The sequence below is a fragment of the Sardina pilchardus genome, chromosome 16, assembly GCF_963854185.1.
Source record: "Sardina pilchardus chromosome 16, fSarPil1.1, whole genome shotgun sequence".
NCBI classification, from domain to species: Eukaryota; Metazoa; Chordata; class Actinopteri; order Clupeiformes; family Clupeidae; genus Sardina; species Sardina pilchardus.
Window position 1 is genome coordinate 8,057,010 of NC_085009.1, and position 16,886 is coordinate 8,073,895.

At 42.7% G+C, this 16,886-nt stretch overlaps 6 non-coding genes across 6 annotated transcripts; all 6 read left to right on the forward strand.

Annotated features, from left to right (window-relative positions):
- Positions 1–4,288: 4,288 nt before the first annotated feature.
- On the forward strand, positions 4,289–4,370 carry trnas-cga (transfer RNA serine (anticodon CGA)). The gene has a single exon. It is a non-coding gene; the product is annotated as a tRNA-Ser (tRNA).
- Positions 4,371–4,535: 165 nt separating this feature from the next.
- trnas-uga (transfer RNA serine (anticodon UGA)) lies at positions 4,536–4,617 on the forward strand. The gene has a single exon. It is a non-coding gene; the product is annotated as a tRNA-Ser (tRNA).
- Positions 4,618–4,875: 258 nt separating this feature from the next.
- Positions 4,876–4,958, forward strand: trnas-cga (transfer RNA serine (anticodon CGA)). The gene has a single exon. It is a non-coding gene; the product is annotated as a tRNA-Ser (tRNA).
- A 151-nt stretch (positions 4,959–5,109) lies between these two features.
- On the forward strand, positions 5,110–5,191 carry trnas-uga (transfer RNA serine (anticodon UGA)). Its single transcript has one exon. It is a non-coding gene; the product is annotated as a tRNA-Ser (tRNA).
- Positions 5,192–5,450: 259 nt separating this feature from the next.
- On the forward strand, positions 5,451–5,532 carry trnas-cga (transfer RNA serine (anticodon CGA)). The gene has a single exon. It is a non-coding gene; the product is annotated as a tRNA-Ser (tRNA).
- A 165-nt stretch (positions 5,533–5,697) lies between these two features.
- trnas-uga (transfer RNA serine (anticodon UGA)) lies at positions 5,698–5,779 on the forward strand. Its single transcript has one exon. It is a non-coding gene; the product is annotated as a tRNA-Ser (tRNA).
- The last annotated feature ends 11,107 nt before the right edge of the window (positions 5,780–16,886 follow it).

Sequence of the window (16,886 nt, forward strand, 5' to 3'; positions counted from 1 at the left end):
TCCATTTGCTATGAACTGTGTCTTTCTTCATTGTTCAGTAAGTCAAAGTTTAATTCATGACCTCACCAAATATGTTTGTTCTTGTGTAACCAATAACGGCATCGTTGGCAGGCTGCTAGCAGGTATCAGCGAGGCCTACAATAATCAGACAATGATACCAATGATTTTTAAAGTGGAGCAAGACATTTAATCAGGAATCACTTCTGGGAACTCAAATCACACACACCCCTTGCAGAGCAGAGGCCATAGACTTCAATGGAACAGTTGCTGCCTCTGCTCTGTCCCCCTGTGTTTCTTGGATTCCTGAAAGTGGCTTCTGATATGATGAAGTAACTGGCATTCTGTTCCTCATGTCATGATACACTGTTCTCTTGCTTCCTCTAGTGGACAATGGTGGTAGCACCTCCAGAAGACTGGAGATCCAATATCAGTTTTGATTCGCAAGACCTTTTGAAAGCCTTCAAGGTGCAGGTCAAACTATGGAACATCATTTAGAATCACTTCTGTTGATTCTTTGAAACATGGAAAAGAAAATGGGTATCTACTGTTACTTGTATGAATCATAAGAATCCTCTATTGTTTTCTTCAGACCATTCAGAGTGAAACCTTACAGATTGTATAATCCGTTATTTATTTCATGCATGGGACTGTTTCAGTATTAGTGTTTAAAAGACTGTTATGTACGAACCTAAAGGTTATATTGTTTTCTACCAGTAGATGGTGCTACGCCACTAGTAATGAGTGTGATTGTATAGTTGTGGTATACAATAAAGGAAGAACTGAGTGAATCAGCAATACGTGTGTCTGCGTAGCTCTGTATGTAATGTAAAAGTGTTTACATATTGACATACAAAGGGAGCAGCATAACATAAATTGGCGACGAGTTGTAGTCCTGAAGATTTCTCATTGAATGTTCAAGAAAGGCCAGCTTTGTGCAAGTCTGGATGAGAGCGAACAACCACGTTGTGGAATACAGCTAATGAGCTAACCTAGTAAAGAATGAGCCACTCTTCATCGGATGAATCTGCTTCTACAGTCCATATACTCGAAGACAGACGCATCATGGCTGGAATAATTGGACATATGGATCTTTTTGAGGAGAGCAATGGACAACTTTTTGGTGAGCAATGGACAACGTATGTTGAACGTTTTGAACACTACGTTTTGGCTAATGATATACGAGCCGCTAAGAAAGTGTCAGTGCTGTTCAGTGTGATTGGTCCGAAAACTTATGGACTACTCCGCAATTTGGTAGCTCCCACTAAGCCTGGTACAATGGATTATGAGGACATTGTTGCTGTGCTGCAAACCCATTTCGCTCCAAAACAGCTTGTTATAGCTGAAAGATTACGCTTCCACAAGCGAAATCATGGGGAAGGAGAGACGGTAGCACAGTATTGCGGTTGCGGTGCTTAAGAAACTTTCGGAACACTGTGAGTTCGGTGGCTACTTGGAGGACGCTTTAAGAGACAGATTTGTGTGTGGATTAAAGTGTGAGACTGTTCAGAAGCGTGGACAAGTACCCAATCCCACGCATTGAGGACTTGTTTGCTTCGCTAGCTGGAGGTCAACACTTCAGTAAGTTAGATTTGTCAAATGCCTATCTACAGATGGAAGTAGAAGGGAGCTCAAAGAAGCTGCTGACAATATCTACACAAAAAGGCCTATTCAGGTTCAATCGTTTACCTTCTGGCGTAGCATCATCCCCCGCGTTGTTCCAGAAGGCTATGGACCAAGTTCTTCTCGGACTGCCAAGCACTCATTGTTATTTAGATGACATCTTAGTCAGTGGGCCTGACAAACAATCACACCTAAAAACTCTGGATGCTGTCCTGGGCAGACTAGAGGAATATGGCCTACACCTAGAACAAGAGAAGTGCCTGTTTTTCCAAGAGTCTGTAGAATACTTGGGCCATATCGTCGATGCAGCTGTGCTCCACAAATCACCTGAGAAGGTACGTGCCATTGTGGAAGCGCCAGCACCAGGTGATATCAGCCAGTTACGTTCTTTCCTAGGAATGCTTAACTATTATGGACGCTTCATTCCCGACCTATCCACTGTTCTAACACCATTGAATGAACTGCTCAATAAGGAGAAGAAAGGGCAGTGGACATCAGCCTGTGAGTCAGCGTTCCAGAAAAGTAAAGCACTCCTAGTATCTCAGGATGTACTCACCCACTACAATCCTGAGCTTCCTCTCCGCCTTGCTTGTGACGCTTCACCCTATGGGGTCGGAGCTGTGTTCTCGCACGTCATGCCTGATAGTGAAGAAAAACCTATCGCTTATGCATCACGGACACTCAGCAAAGCGGAACGAAACTACGCTCAGATCGAAAGGGAGGCGTTAGCGATAGTCTTTGGAGTACGCAAGTTCCACCAATACCTTTATGGTAATACTCACTGACCATCGCCCGTTGACCACCATCCTGAGTCCAGTGAAAAGCACACCGTCAATGGCGGCAGCTCGAATGCAGCGCTGGGCACTCCTCCTGTCAGCACACAATTACACCATTGAATACAGGAAAGGTGTCTTGCATGCCAACGCTGCAAGACACATTACCAGTCAGTAACACCGAGATCAAACGTGACACCATCAATGACTCTACCCTGTTTCGTGTCATGGAAATGGTCACAACTGGGCGGTTTCCAGCTGCAAAGGACGTAGGTGAAGAGTTGTCACCCTATCTCCTGCGCCGCCATGATCTCGCCATACAACAGGGATGCCTCATGTGGGGTTTGAGAGTTATTGTGCCACCCAAATTGCGCCCCAGTCTTCTAGAAGAGCTATACTCAGCACATCCAGGTGTAATTAGGATGAAGAGCATAGCACGCAGTTATGTGTGGTGGCCTCGCATCGACTCTCAAATCGAGCACCAAGCGAGGTCCTGTCAGTCATGTCAACGTGTCCAAAAAGATCCTGGAAGGGCACCGTTTCACCCTTGGATGTGGCCAACTAGTCCATGGGAAAGGATAGATGTGGACTTTGCAGGTCCATTTGAAGGACATATGTATCTAGTCACTGTGGACGCACAATCTAAATGGCCTGAGGTGCACATCATGGAGAACACCACCGCCAGTAAGACCATAGAAGTGCTAAGAGGATTTTTTAGTCGCTATGGCATTCCACACACCGAGAGGTTAAGGCGTTGGACTTGAAATCCAATGGGGTCTCCCCGCGCAGGTTCGAACCCTGCTCACAGCGGTGTCCTTTCTTGTAAAAGGGATGACGCACCACTTGATTTGTGCGGCAAGACAGCAAGCCATGAAATTGACCATTATATCTTCCTGGCCTCTTACCTGTGCCCTTTTCAAACTGCACATTTAGGGGGTATTCACACCTGCCTTGTTTAGTTCGATTAAAAGGAACTCAAGTTCGTTTCTTGCTTGGTTCGGACCTTTTTGACTGGTGTGAATACAATCACTCGAACTCTAGTGCGGACCAAACAAGCGGACCGAGACCCAGCTGAGGAGGTGGTCTCGGAGCGGGTCCTATCGAACCCTGGTGCGGTTCGTTTATGGTGTAAAAGCAGACCGACCTCCATCCGACCCAGTTACAGAAATCTACCTTTTTTGGATTTGACGAGCTCCCGTAGTTTTTGCGCATTATGGGAAATGTAGGATAGCTCCGTGACGCACAACAGCTGTAAGCAGCAGTGAGTGGGCTAACGCTTTTTTGCCAACAATAATTTGATTTTGCATCTCCTACCCGTTCCGTCTTCCGTAGGCCTGCTGTTAGCATGTTGGACACACATGAGAGCTCTTCTCAGCTGTTTTGTTGCACGTCTTCGTCGTTGCAAAATTACCAGCATGATATTGTTAAACTTGCATCAAACGGTCTTGACGCTCAAGCACTTCTGCAAAGCTGTAACTGTATAAACTATATTGCTGGGATAATAACGAGTACAGTACGCAAACATAGTATTTACGTGGGCCAACTTTGACCTTGGCTTCCTATTCTTCACCCCACCTACACGTTTACCAGCCAATGGTTGAACGACCTTAGCACATGTGCTTTTGTTTATAAATTCTGGTCCGGTTGCAATTAATCACGGTGTGAAAGCGAACCGCACTAAAAAAGGAAAAAAGAAAAAAAAATTGGTCCGGACCAAATAAGTGAACTAACGGACCTTCCTGGTGTGAATATGCCCATAATGGCATGTCTCTCATTGAAGAAAAGTGGTCCTACCTTTGACATCTGTTCATTTATGCTTGTCCCTCTGATCGCCATCCTTCAGGTAGCATGTTTGCATGTCTTTTTTTCTGTTCATGACCTCTTTAGTGAAATAAGCTGTGATGGCCGAGAGGTTAAGGCGTTGGACTCGAAATCCAATGGGGTTTCCCCGCGCAGGTTCGAACCCTGCTCGCAGCGTTTCTTTGACTAGTTGTTCTCCTGCCAACCATTGGAGACCCACGACAGAAATCGGCCAAGGCAGTTGAAAGAAACCGTCAAGCCAATTCTTATAGCAGTTTCTTTTCCAACTAAAGCTATGGCACGTTGTACACGATTTTTTCCCATGTGTGCAAAGACCGTGCAGCTGTGATGGCCGAGAGGTTAAGGCGTTGGACTTGAAATCCAATGGGGTCTCCCCGCGCAGGTTCGAACCCTGCTCACAGCGGTGTCCTTTCTTGTAAAAGGAATGACGCACCACTTGATTTGTGTGGCAAGACAGCAGGCCATGAAATTGACCAACATATCTTCCTGGCCTCTTACCTGTGCCCTTTCCAAACTACACATATAATGGCATGTCTCTCATTGAAGGAAAGTGGTCCTACCTTTGACATCTGTTAATTTATGCTTGTCCCTCTGATCGCCATCCTTCAGGTAGCATGTTTGCATGTCTTTTTTTCTGTTCATGACCTCTTAAGTGAAATAAGCTGTGATGGCCGAGAGGTTAAGGCGTTGGACTCGAAATCCATTTGGGGTTTCCCCGCGCAGGTTCGAACCCTGCTCGCAGCGTTTCTTTGACTAGTTGTTCTCCTGCCACCCATTTGAGACCCACGACTGGAATCGGCCAAGGAAGTTAAAACAAACCGTGAAGCCAAATCTTATAGCGCTGTCTCTTCCAGCTGAAGCTGTGGGACGTTGTGCACGTTTTTCCACGTGTGCAGCTGTGATGGCCGAAAGGTTTAGGCGTTGGACTTGAAATCCAATGGGGTCTCCCCGCCCAGGTTCGAACCCTGCTCACAGCGCCGTCCTTTTTTGCAAGAGCGATGAACGGACCGCTTGATTTTTGCGGCAAGACAACAGGCCATGAAATTGACCAACATATCTTCCTGGCCTCTTACCTGTGCCCTTTTCAAACTACACATATAATGGCATGTCTCTCATTGAAGAAAAGTGGTCCTACCTTTGACATCTGTTCATTTATGCTTGTCCCTCTGATCGCCATCCTTCAGGTAGCATGTTTGCATGTCTTTTTTTCTGTTCATGACCTCTTTAGTGAAATAAGCTGTGATGGCCGAGAGGTTAAGGCGTTGGACTCGAAATCCAATGGTGTTTCCCCGCGCAGGTTCGAACCCTGCTCGCAGCGTTTCTTTGACTAGTTGTTCTCCTGCCACCCATTGGAGACCCACGACAGGAACCGGCCAAGGCAGTTGAAAGAAACCGTCAAGCCAATTCTTATAGCAGTTTCTTTTCCAACTGAAGCTATGTTACGTTGTGCACGATTTTTTCCCATATGTGCAAAGACCGTGCAGCTGTGATGGCCGAGAGGTTAAGGCGTTGGACTTGAAATCCAATGGGGTCTCCCCGCGCAGGTTCGAACCCTGCTCACAGCGGCGTCCTTTGTTGCAAGAGCGATGAATGTACCGCTTCATTTGTGCAGCAATTTGACAGCAGGCCATGAAATTGACCAACATATCTTCCTGGTCTCTTATCTCTGCCCTTTTCAAGCTACACATGTAATGCTATGTCTCTCAGTGAAGAAAAGTGGTCCTGCGTTTGACATGTGTGAACTTACGCTGGTACCTCCGATCGCCATCCTTCAGGTAGTATGTTTGCATGTCTTTTTTTCTGTTCATGACCCAGTTGGTGAAATAAGCTGTGATGGCCGAGAGGTTGAAACAAACCGTGAAGCCAAATCTTATAGCACTGTCTCTTCCAGCTGAAGCGGTGGGACGTTTTGTACGTTTTTCCACATGTGTGCAGCTGTGATGGCCGAGTGGTTAATAACCAGTTAGTCATCGAATCCTGCCGACGGGATCACTTACGTAACATTCCATAACTTTAAATCATATTTCATCATATTTTTATCATATTTTATCAATTTCCGTTACCATAAGTTTATCATACATAGTCATATTATTTATCATTTAAAAATCTCAGGAATCAAAACACGTGGACCATTTATGAAATAAATATGCACAATCCTTTATATGATCGAAATCATCTTGTCTGTCACCGGTCAAATTAGCCACCTGGCTAATCCACTAGCCCCCCTCCCTTGGTGAGGTCTTACTTTCACGTCTTCTCTCCATCCTTCAAAATGAGAAAATGCTGCATGTTGGGTCTTACAATGTTCACAAGTGTCCAAAGAAATATAAAATCAATATTATTGTATTCAAAATACGTTGTGCAGGTGTACACACCACCTTATACGAAGCAAATGTACTTGAAAAAACAAAACGCTAAGTTTTTCTCCGTAGAAATCGCCATTTTAGGAATATTATTCAACTATTGTCGCTAGATTCACGCTATTCATTGAGTCTGGCAGGGTCTTCCGGTCAGTTCGCCGGTGGTCTGATGTAATATAAAATAATATTTGTAAATATTTGTGTAAGGTTAATCAACTTCTTTAGTTGATAATATTGATAGTGCCTCAGTGTTGTGTTTTGTTGAATTTGATCATGTCGCGAATGCTAAAATATCAGAAAAGGGACCACCCAAACAGTGACTTCTGTTGTGTGCCTCAATGTTCTGTATCGGGAAGATAGGCCTACTCCGCCGCCAGTTTTCATCATTTCCCCAAGAACGAAGCTTTGAAGAAGATTTGGGTGAGGAATGTAAGGCGTGAAAATTTAGTTATAAAGAGATCGACGACCGTTTGTAGTGTCTTAATATTTTGGTCGGTAGGTTTAAAAAATGTTGCTTAGTAAATTAGATAGACAATATATCTTACGTTTAAAGTTATTACGTCTGTCCCACATTGTCCCACTTTACCATGCTACTTGTCCCACATTTTGTCTGACTGGAGGTGGTCACCCTAATCTACAGTATACCTACCACTCAGAATGTCAACGTCAGTGGCTGGTTTTCTGGTAGGAAAAAGCATAGAGTCAGGCAAAACGTGACTTCTTGAGTGGAAATCCTGATAGCAGCCTTGTAGCCTAAAAAAACATTCCTGAGACTTAATCCTTCACAGATGAAACATTTAAGGTGAGTGCCTAGCCTACAACAGCCTATATTACGAATGCAAATATTCTGTCTTTTTGCTGTGAAATGGTTTAAGAATTTTAAATATCCAGTATCAAACAATACAAATATGATAGCCTAAACACAGTTTACAACATACAACATTGAAGCACATTTCTATTTTTCCCCCCACTGATTTTTAATGAAATTTATCATGTGCATTAAAATCTATGTGTCAAAAGCAATAAAGTGCACGTGTGCCGCCGACACCAAACCCATTCCCAATTCTGCCAGGCCAGATGCAAATGCTTCCTGAGATTATGGTTGCCAGGCTACACCATCATCTGAGCCTGAGCCACCTGTGTAACCACCAAAATAGGCCGCAGGATATAACAACAACACTGTATTCATTCACACAGATCATGATAACTGACTGCACAATGCACACACATTATTTAACTGATTGTGTTCTATTTCTCATAGCTTGACCCCGTGCATTGGTGGAGGCATCTGTTGTTTCCAGCGTCATTGTCCTGGTGCAGCTCCCTCAAACAGACAAGCCATGAGGCCATTATTTGGATTTATTATATGGCTCTCTAGAATGTTGAGGGAGCTCCCATTCACTTTGAATGGGCCTCTCAACGTTCTACCGGTCCGTTATATCTGCATATTGACCGCTCCGAAGGTATAATGACCGCTGCCAATGGCAACGGGTTCACTCCGCTAGTTGTTGCGGAAGCCACGAAACGATAGCCAAGTCATTGCTAAAGACACATTGAGATAAGTTGATTTTCTCGTTTTGGCAAGTAGCCATATAATAAGCGCGATAATGTATAGAACGCCGGTCATTATCTGAAAATAATTCCCTTCAGTACGAAGCAAAACCCCTCCGCTGCGCGTCGGGGTTCTGTCCGTCCTGTCGGGAATTATTTTCCGATAATGACCGGCGTTCTATACATTATCCCTTACGTAGTACCTTCCTGCAAAAGGGTACAGGACGGGTTTGGCACAGCTGCATGCTGATGAAAACCATGCATTGGAGGAAGCAACTACATGACTGGACCTTTCTATTCTTTGCACGGTTGGTGTGATTAATATCTTACTTTCACGTCAGAACTACTCATTATCTGCTTGTTGACATAATGCATTGTATTATTTCATGATGGCTAAACGGTTGATTTTAATGTCGTCATCAGTTAAAGTCATTCAACAGCGTTTGGGATTGAAGTATGTCGTTCAGCTGTTAACCTTCGTAAATTGTGGTCAGAGGGGGGCAGAGAAAGGCGCTGTTTACCTGATGGAGCATCACAGCACACTGCCCCTTATCTTATTAAGCTGTCCCACCACCACTCACCCAAGACATCACACATGCCTTCCCTTAGGATTCCCTTGTCCCTCACACACGCACACATACTGTACACACACACACACACACACACACACACACACACACACACACACTTACATGCTCCCTGTACAAGCAACGACCCCTGGACAAGGGAGTTATTTCCTTGCCCCTGTTGCTCCTGGGTGTCCCTTGGTGCTCCCTAACTCCCTTTTTTAAATCTTCTTTTTAATAGGCATAGTATCTATTAATTTATTTTTCTTTTCTTTTTCTTTTTAGGAATTTCAATACTTATAAATGCTTATTTATGAGTACATGCCAATAAAATTTGAACTTTAACTTGAACTTGAACTAGCGTGCGGTTTCTGCAGGTTTGCCATGGCACTGATGACGCTACGTTCGCAAATGTACGTACATCTGGCCCTGTGTGTTCCTGCTGAACATCGGAGTGTGTGAGAGTAGGATTTCAGTTCCATAGTTATGTATGGGTTAAATGTTCATGGATTTCTACAAAGTGCATGCTTTTTAGGTCTTTGCACCGTTGGTGTGGTTATTCGTAAAACTTGAGGACTGTCTGAATTTGATGCATTGAGTCACAGCTTTAGTGTCAAACCCTAAGAATAATTTTAAACTCACTCAAATGGCCCTCTTCATACACTCTTCATACATTGTTGCATCTTTTGAAGTGGGAAACTTCAGAAAAAATGCCTTTCATTATATGCATGTTGAACAGAATTTGGAAATAACTTTCCACCAAGTGCAGATGTCTGATTGTAAATTGTACATTTATTCACCAAGATGTGGTAAAAAGATCTTTAAAACAATGCATTTGAATTCTTATTTAATACAGTCTGATTTGAGTACAAGCAAGCATAAACATGCAGTATATTACTCTAAAATGTCTATTGCTTATCAATCCGGGTCTAAAATAAAACACAGATATACTCTCTATTATTGTCTAGCATTGTGTGGTTAACATGATTTCAAGCTGCAAAGCTCAAGTGATTTGATTACCTGAGTGCACTGTGCTTTTGTGCAACCCTGACGGTAAATGAGTTGTGTCACAATTTATACAATTATTGTACAATCAGGTAAATATGCTAATAAAACTTGGTTGTGAAAGCATTGAGATTCATTTGAATAAGATCTCTAAATAAGAACACATTATCTTGTAAAAAATAACTTTTTTATTTTACAAGACAAATAATAAGCAAAGCAAAAATAAGCAGTCATGACCGAGATAAACTAACCTTCTGAACAGAGAAGAGTTTAAAGTGTGTAATAAACTGCTGGAGTCTGACTTTAATAAAACATTCACCATCATTATACATTACTTGATAGGGCAGATATGAACTGAAGAGATGATAAGAGGAGAGGAGTTATTACCTCCGTCATTAGCCCAAGGAGAGAAAAATGGGTAAAGTTTCTCAGTGAAGGTAACATTAGCATAAGAGTAGAGATGATACCAACAGTCTGCATCATAAAAGGAGACCAGACCTGCCTCATAATCCACAAACACCCCCACCCTCTGGGGCTTCTCCTTCAGGGAGAGGAGAACAGAGGGACCAGCTAGTGCTTTATAAGCCCCATTTCGCAGCTATATTGTCCAATATCCACTCCCAGGGCTCAGAGCTATCTTTCCCTTCCTGGTAATGGACTCTCTGACCACCCCCAAGTCCCACTTAGTCTTCCCCTTGACCTGAACCTCATAGTAGAATTTGCCGGCAGAAAACTCCTGTTTTCCCAAGACATATGCAGAAGTATTGAACCTTTTGGGGTTGTCAGGGAGATTCTGTTGTGTGTCGCCATATCTCACTTGTTTCCCATCAGCAGACAGGATGATATTGGCTTGTGCTGTGTCAGGATCCAGAGTCACATCCACTAAGATAAAAAAAAAAAGACATGCCAGCTGAAAATGTATTTATGAGGAATGTGTGTGTTTGTGAGGAATGTTTTATAGACACTGTCTTGTGTAACACGGAGACTGTATGTAACCTGTGTGTGCAGGTTCCAAATTGCCATTACATGGAGACACTGGGCGCATAACTGAAACATTCCGTTCACAACGTGCAAAAACTATTTTAGAAGACTGGGCTACTTTTCTTCTAACGTACAGTAGTGCTGCTATAGTGTCTGGTGTAGCCAGTCCCATTGATCATAGTGGAAACTTATTGTTGCAGCAGACGCAAACGTGAACAGAACTCTTCATTTAGACGTACCTGCCTCTGCCTTCTGTTCAGAACATAGTGCAGGCAGACACTCATTGAATTGCTCAAGAACAAGGAAAATCCCCCATAACATACACAACCAGTTTGTAAATACTGTTATGGGTTTTTCTTTTTCTTATTATTTTAGCATTGTAGATCAAAACCGACAAAACAACAAACTAGTAGGCCTTAACAAATCAACATGTTTTATTTTTTAACTCCTCAAAGCAGCCAGCCTTTGCTATAAGGACAACATTTTACACTCTTGCCATTCTCTCAACCACCTCAGTTAGACACTGGGATTGGTTTTCCATCAGTCCTGAAGGAGTTCTCATACATGTTGAGTACTTGGCATTCCAGGTGACTGTTCCATGAAAATTATAATGCTTATAGTGCATGATGCAGTCATGAAGGTAAATGGAGGCTATTTTGAAGAATCTAATACAATACTAGCATGTTTGGTTACATATATTGAAGGTAGCCTACTGTATCTACAAAACAGTGAGATGACACTGTCGTGAATGTGTCATAAAGATTATAAATGTTGATTATAAAACAAGTGACATTTAATAACAGAAACTTTTGTCATAAACGTTTACGACAAAAGTTTCTGTTATTAAATGTCATTCGTTTTTTTGTCATGACAAATAGCGTTAGGGTTAGGATTAGGATTAGAGGTTAGGGTTAGGGTTCATGCGTCACTCTTACGTAGATACCTTCAAGTAAACTATTACCGTATATGTTTCATGACTCGACAACACAAAATGTGATGATTATTAGTTCAAAAAGTACCTGCATGACTTTTAATTCTCTTCATATCATATGATTCTGTGAATAAATAAGAATAAATTAATGAAGTCAAAGAAAAGTCTTCTGTATGATTAGAGAGTCAAGTGCAGAACAAATAAAAATATGTTTTTTTTTTATGTGCAGTGGACCAGGGACCCCCTCCAATATACGAACAATAAATAGGCTAGATAAAATAACGTTATGACCTATTGACACTGGCAAACGTAAACAATGCACATAGTAGAGGTGGTTCCAGAGAGGCCCACCCCCTCACAGGTGGCGTTTTTTCCATATCACAGCAGAGGAAAGCTTGACGATTGCAGTGTGGTATAATGTTACGGTCTCACAAATTCATTACTTTCAAATGTATTGACAGGTCGGGAATCAGGGTACATGCAATGGGTGTTTCATAGCCTATACATCACCATCATTTAAATGAGTGTGTTTATATAAAGTCTGATTAATTAAATTAGTGATAGTGAGCGTCAATGTGGCCTATTTAAGGGGGCTATAGCCTAATATCAGCTAGGGTATGAGGGAGGGGTGACGAGTGGCAACTTTGTAAGAACTTAAAATATAATTTTTGGACAAATGGAGTCAGCCTGTCAAAGGCCTAGCCTATGTCAAAATGTGTTATTCACACAAACAATATAGGCTCGTCTACAGGTCTATTAGCAAGGCGATGAACAAGGGGGCAGCAGTCATAAGAAGATAAAAATGTGCATGTGCACGCTTGCTTTTGTGTATGTGTGCTTCTCTGTCTGTGAGTTTTCGCTTGTGAGTGTGTGTGGTGGGGGTAATGGGATGTGTGTGTGTGTGTGTGTGTGTGTGTGTGTGTCTGCTTGCCTGCATGTGTGTGTATGTTTTATGTATTATGTATCTGTGTGTGTGTGTGTATGTTCACTTGTGAGTGTGTGTGTGTGTGTGTGTGTGTGTGTGTGTGTGTATGGGGGGGCATGTGTGTGTGTTTATAAGTGTGCATTTGTGTGTGTGTGTGGGGGGGGGGGGGGGGGGGGGGTTTGGAGAGATCTGTACAGAGTGTAATAGACCTCTGAAGTTCGCCTACAAAAAGGATCCAAAGCTGCCATCTTTGCCCATATAAGGAGATCCGGGAGTTCATTGAAGCTAACTGCCTATGGCAAGTTGCATGGTAAGTTAGCTCTGGGGTAGCAAAGATCAAAGTGTGCCGTCTTCACCTACCGAAGATCACAGTATCCACTAGACAGCAGTGGACAAAACTGTGTAGTGAAAAACGTCTGCATTTCCAATGTCATCATCCCCGCGAGAGTTTAACAGGTGCGATAATTGAAAATCCCCATGTTATTTTCCCATAGAAAAAATCTCAAGATACCGGATCTCCTTATTTGGGCAAAGATGGTGGCTTTTTTGTAGGCGAACTTCAGAGGTCTATAGCGCCCCAACGGAAAAAGGCCAGACTGAACTTCCTGCCGCAAAATGTTGTAGGCGGGCCTAAAGTTCAGCTGGCCCAGGCTAGGTTTTTGCAGGGTTTGTGGTGGCATATGAGTGTCTAGCCTACACCCTGGCCTGGACATTATGAATAAACTGAATGTTTTGGACTATTGCTATTCTAATACGTCATGTCGAAATATCAATTTACGTAGCCTAAGTGGTTTCTCAACTGCAATTGGGCAATCGGGTTCAAGAAAACACTTCAATAAACCGCAAATATAAAATCTACTTCTGTCTGAAACTTGTGCCACTAATCCTTCCACTAAGCAGAACCAGTACACTAGCTTTGAGAAACAATAGCTAGCCAAACTCCATACACTGATGATGTGAAATAAAATGGGCTGAGCTGAGAAAGTTGACTCAAGGCTGTAATTTCTGGATAATCCACACAAAATGAATTTCTGTCTGTAAAAACCTTGCAAATATTCTCTCTGGGATCACAGCAGATTTATTTATGGATATTCTCACTTATTGTCATCTCCAAGTCCCATGTCAGTGTTTATGTTTTCATGCATGCAGTGTGTGGCTTGGAGTCAGACGACGGTCTGCTTGACTGGCTTTAGATTTATCATTTCTGTCCAACATTGCATGAAAATGGCACTCACCAAGTTTGCAAAGACGAGACTGAAGTTCATCTCGCTCACCAGCCAGGGCACTGAAGCTGAGCTGTAGCTGTCTTGCCTCTTCAGTTTTGATGCACACTCCTGTGATGACAGCCAAAAGGAGAACACACAGCAGCCCAAGAAACACTACAGCCAGTTTGTAGGGACCTGAGGAGAACATCACATATGAAAACACTATATTCAATATAAGGGGACTTGCAGAATAATGTCATGTGCAGGTGCTGGTCATATAATTAGAATGTCATGAAAAAGTTGATTTATTTCAGTAATTCCAAGTGAAACTTGTATAATGTATACATTCATTCCACACAAACTGATATATTTCAAGTGTTTATTGCTTTTAACTTTGATGATTATAACTGAAAACTAATGAAAACCCCACATTCAATATCTCAGAAAATTAGAATATGGTGAAAAGGCTCTATTTTGAAGACACCATTGTGCCACACTCTAATCAGCTAATTAACTCAAAACACATGTAAAGATTTCATTTTCCAACCAGACTTGGCACCTGCATACAGTGCCAAAGCTACTCATACCTGGTTTCCTGGTTTAAGGACCATGGTATTCTTGTTCTTAGTTGGCAAACTTACCTGCAACCTGGGCTCTCATTACACCTGAGCAATGTCACAGACTGATCGACTCCATGCCACGCCACATTGCTGCAGTAATTCAGGCAAAAGGAGCCCCAACTAAGTATTGAGTGCTGTACATGCTCATATTTTCCATGTTCATACTTTTCAGTTGGCCAACATTTCTAAAAATAACTTTTTGTATTGGTCTTAAGGAGTATACTTCTCTGAGATACTGAATTTGGGATTTGTATTAGATGTCAGTAATAATCATCCCAATTAAAATAAATAAACATTGGAAACATATCAGTCTGTGTGTAAGGAGTGAAGTATAACATACAAGTTTCACTTTTTGAATGAAACTTGACATAAACTAACTTTTTGACGATATTCTAATTATATGACCAGCAGGTATAATTACCATGATTATGACCCCCAGAAGGATCCTGGATCTCGCTGTGCTTCATTCTTTTCCGAGACCTTTTCGGAACTACTTTCCAATAAATATCTTCTGTTTTGTTGCATGGAGTCGTATAGATACTGGAAGAATCTGGATCTTCATAAATATCGCCAGACATGTTGGTCTCTCTCTGCTATCAGGTCAGTGTGGAGTGTGTACCTGCTGGTCTGGACCAGTAAAGAGTGTTCAGCTGTGCTGCAGCGCATGTCAAATATCTAAAGAGGAAGTCAAGTGTGGTGTACAGCAAAGGAAAAACTAAAATAACTGTGGACTCTTTTCTCATGACGAGTAAAAATAGTCTTTCAGTTGACAAATTTCAATCGTTCTAAATTGTTTGGATAGAGCAATGGCCAATGTGAGGCTATAAAGAATGCGGAAGCTAGCCGCGCTGGCAGATGATATAAACATGTTAGATGCACAATTTGACAGAAACACAGTGGACATTACCCAACCACTGGACGCATAGTAATACAATTGTGATACCTGACACGTAATACCTACAGTACTTCATTGTCTGACTTTGACACTTTCTGATAACAGACAGGAGAAGCTCAAAGCTTCAAAGAGTTTCAACAACTGAGGGGGCTAGTTTCTTTGGGCTTGGGGGGCCATATGGATCGCTGTGCTTGCATCAGAAGATCTCTGCAAACATCTGCCTGTCTCTTAATCATTATCTTTAGATTCAAAATGTTTCACTTGGAGTCTAAACTGAGTTCAAGAATAACTCTCCTCTGATAGGGCATGAGAGAAGACTATGCCAAGTTCACCTGTAAGCTGAGTTGACTGGGCTGACTGCTAGGTGGCTCTGCAAGATTTTGGTGAATTGTCACAAGCCCCATTCTCTTGTGCCTGAGAGGGGCGAGAGCTACGTCTAGCGCTTTGAGGGGAGAAAGTGAAAAACAGGAGGACGGAACCACTGTGCCCAGACTGGATAGATGCCATCGCTCCAATGCATGGAGCTGTTGTAGCCTCAGGACTGAGCGGCACCTCTGGTGGATGAGGAGCGTGAGCTGACCGCTGTCTTCTTCCATCACAGGCCCATTTTCGAGGTCCAGGTGGAGGAGGAGGAGGGGGAGGTCGGTTGGCTGTGTGGCTTTGCTGTCTGGCGTGGGAGGAGTGAGTGTAGCGCTGCTGCATCCTTTTGAGTCACTTTGTAGCGCTGTCAGAGGGCGAAGATGCCAAACAGTCTCTTTTGGAGAGACCGGAGAGCCAAACAGCGCAGCTTCTCTCTATCAGGTAAGTTGAACTGGATCAGCCACAGGTGCTGGAACTGGACCACTAGAGTCCTGGGCTAACATCGGGCCTTTGATTGCATGGAGTTCGAAGTCCAGTGTCTTTTGCAGCTCCACTGGTTTCCACTGATACTGAGGCTTCCTGCTGGCGCGCCAGCTCTCCACAGTAGACCTGGATTGAGGAGCTTGGCAGGACTGCTCCACACAGAGGTACAGTACGCCTGCAGGCTTCCTGCTGGTCGACAGAGCTTGTGGGGCAAGGTACTCTCGGTCTGGTCATTCGCAAAATGTATATGATGCTTTGGTCACAGCTTTAGTGTCACACTACCCATCGTTATCTTTGGTTGTCACTAAAAATAGTAATACAACAAACTAAACATGTTGGCTTCTTTGTGTGCTTATGTACTGTACATCCATGCCTGTGTATGAGTGTCAACTAGGGTATTCAACTTGTATTCCAATGCAGAACTAGAAATGCAGTTCCAAGGAATTACCAGTGCAAGAAAATGCAAAAATATATAGATAGATAATGTAGATATGGTTACTAAGGTGTAGCTAGGGTAAACATGGTGGTTGCATAGTTTAAAGAGAGTTGATGTGTGAAGGTATGCTTCACACATCAAGTTATGCTTAAAATGCTAACAATGCTAACCAGGTTGATTAGCTAACTTAGCTAATACTTTCTAGCAGTTATGCTAAAAATGCTAACTATGCTAACAATGCCAACCAGGTTGATTAGCTAACTTAGCTAATCATTTCTAGCAGTTATGTTAAAAATGTTAACAATGCTAACTATGTTAACAATGCCAACCAGGTTGATTAGCTAACTTAGTTAA